The sequence below is a fragment of the Mangifera indica genome, chromosome 6 (assembly GCF_011075055.1).
Source record: "Mangifera indica cultivar Alphonso chromosome 6, CATAS_Mindica_2.1, whole genome shotgun sequence".
Taxonomy (NCBI): domain Eukaryota; kingdom Viridiplantae; phylum Streptophyta; class Magnoliopsida; order Sapindales; family Anacardiaceae; genus Mangifera; species Mangifera indica.
The window spans coordinates 1,918,118-1,921,151 of NC_058142.1; the positions used below are offsets into that span (position 1 = coordinate 1,918,118).

The following is a 3,034-nucleotide window of genomic DNA, read 5'->3' on the forward strand; positions in this document are numbered from 1 at the left end:
TTGGTCACTGTCTTCTTTCGGCCATGTCCTTTTATAGAAATTTTCTTCTCTCTTCTGATTTGGAGCGTTGCACACTGAATTAATTTCAACCATTTCATGCTGGAGAGACCAAGTTGATTTTTCAAGTCATGGATATCTCCTAATTGGAAGCTTCCACTATTCATTTCCCAGCTACTCGGTCATGTCATCTCTTCCAATCCAACTCTCGTATAACTTAAATCTATTATCATTCATGAATGGGTAATATCTTATTTTTATTTATACAAGATTAACTTCGAATCATATCAAAGTCAAATATAAACTATCCCCAATTTTAATTTGTCAACTTTAGTATAAATTCGAATTTATTTGAACTTGATAAAATATATATAATATCATCAATAAAAAAAAAAAATTAATATGTTAATAAATTTAAACTAAACTTGAACCAAATTTTCTTTGAATTAGGCTAATCTTGGTAAGAAATAACCAGAAATTTTAACAAGAATTACATAAATTATACTGCCATGCCACCGGTTGGCAGTGAAGAGGTTTGTGTTTAGTGTGACACTAAAATCGAAACAGTTAGATAATCTATCTGAATTTGCTCTCAATGCAGTGCAGTTCAGTTCCCCTGCCCGGCCTCCATCATCCCACAGAAACTCAACTGTTCCCTGTTCTCACCGCTCTCCAATGTCCAATCATTTTGTCGATGCTTCCCCATTTACTCCAAATCATCGCACCCATTTCTTCAATATGTACAGTTTCTCCAACCGTAGAAGGATTTGGCAGTAGTTCAGAATATAATCAAACTGTGAAGTTGAAGCAGCTCCATTTTTGGTATCTAAATAGCTGGAGCCTGGTTTCATGGGGTCCATTTTTTCCCTTCAATCAATCAATCCAATTCACGTTGGCTCCACATCATCATCACCATCTTCTCTCCACTGCAGCACTACTACTGTAACATCAAATCAGAGAAAATTTAAGTATTAGTTCATATTCATTCTATTATTCTTCTTGTACTCTGCTTATTGTCTCCCTGATAAATTCATTGTACCTATTCACTTTTTTTTAAATTTTTATTTATTTTCCTGCGCTTTAATTCCCATCTTTTTCATTGTTTTTATTTATTTTTTATTGTATTTATCCCCACATATGTCTCCGGCTCCAATCAGATAGTCAAAGTTTTTTGCTTTACCAACTTTCAATCACAACACAACCCTTTCTGCTAAGTTTTCTCTCTTCATCTCTCAATTTTGGTACTTTCTTGTCTTCCTGAAATGGAAACGGTGAAACCCAAATCGTCTCTCAACGGCAAGAGCAAACTGGCCAAGACGTTTCAGAAAGTAATCAACTTGAGAAGTGCAACCAAGAACATGGCTTCAAACAATGGGATTGGAATTGTATCCTCACTTCACAGCAGAAATTTGGAGAAGATGATTCGTTTTGTATCAAGAGAAGTCACAATAATCACACGGAAAAGCCTGGAGATCCCCGGGCTCGGCGTAGGGCCGTCATGGAAGCCCTGGTGGCGAAGCTTTTTGCTGGAATCACTTCGATCAAAGCTGCATATGCCGAGCTGCAAATGGCTCAGAATCCATACAACAGTGAGGCGATTCATGTGGCGGACCAGGCTGTTGTTGATGAGTTGAAAGCTATATCCGATTTGAAACGAAGTTTCTTCAAGAAAGAACTCGATCTTTCGCCTCAAGTTACTATAATGTTGGCGGAGATTCAAGAGCAGCAAAGCTTGATGAAGACTTATGGGATCACTATCAAGAAACTTGAAGCTGAGTTGAGATAAAAGAATCAGAAATTTCCTCCTGGAAAAACAGCTTCAAGAGGCCATTGCGGTTAATAAAACTATTGAAAAAAGATTAAACGCAAGCGGGCCCATATCAGTCCTCGACAATCTTCAGCTTTCTTATTTGAATCTGAGCCACTTCGTTCAGTTTCTTCACTACACATTAAGATCCGTGCGGAGTTTTGTGAAGTTAATGAACAAAGAAATGGAATCGGCTCACTGGGATCTTGATGCAGCAGCCAGAGTTATAGAGCCTGAAGCCATTTTTACGAACCCCAGCCATAAATATTTCGCCTTTGAATCCTTTGTCTGCAAAACAATGCTTGAAGGTTTCAATTTTCCGAATTTTTCACCTAATGAGTCTCAATCTTATAACAAAGTCTCTCGTGAACAATACTTGAACGAATTCAAGAACCTCAAATCGGTGAATGTAAAGCACTTTCTTTCTCAGAAACAAAACATGAACTCTGGTTTTGCTAAGTTTACTCGTGCCAGATACCTTCATTTAGTCCACGCAAAAATGGAGTGTTCACTCTTCGGTAACTTGAACCAGAGAAAGCTGATAAATGGTGGAGATTTCCCAGATTCTGTGTTCTTCATACATTTCAGTGAGATGGCGAGAAGGGTTTGGCTTTTACATCGGTTGGCATTCTCATTTGGTCAAGAAGTTAGCATTTTTCAGGTCCCAAGAAACTGCAGATTTTCGGAAGTTTATATGGAGAATGTGAGCGATGGCTCAATTGCTTCATGTGAAATTCCTGATTCCATTGTTGATGATTTCCGTGTGAATTTTACAGTTGTTCCTGGGTTCAAGATTGGGAAGACTGTGATACAGAGCCAGGTTTATTTGTCTCCGGTGTCATAGAATACTCCGGCAAGTCGTTAATTTATATATATTTTTTCTTAAAAAGAAAATCGGTATAATTGTATATTGTACTAGTAGTTCAGATGTGAAAAGAAATGATGAAAAGGCTGGTCTTAAACGCTCTTCTGGGTTTAAGTTTCTATTTTCGCGAAATTTGCAATTTGGTTCAGCCACATTTCCTGAGTGGAAACAGAATATTCCATTTAGTTTGGCTTCTTGCGTCTATCCCTACGGGAGCAGTGCGGTTTGAATTTGGATCAGTATTCAATTTGAATCTGTCAAGTTCAGCTGAAGAACAAGATTGTTGAGTTTGAGCTTGATACCGGATAACACTAAGTTGAGTAAGTCAAACTCAAACTGAATATTCTGTCTTTAAACCAAACTTA

General features: G+C 37.6%; 1 pseudogene; it reads left to right on the forward strand.

Moving 5' to 3' along the window:
• Window positions 1-597: 597 nt before the first annotated feature.
• Window positions 598-2,801, forward strand: LOC123218639 (annotated as a pseudogene).
• Window positions 2,802-3,034: the final 233 nt, after the last annotated feature.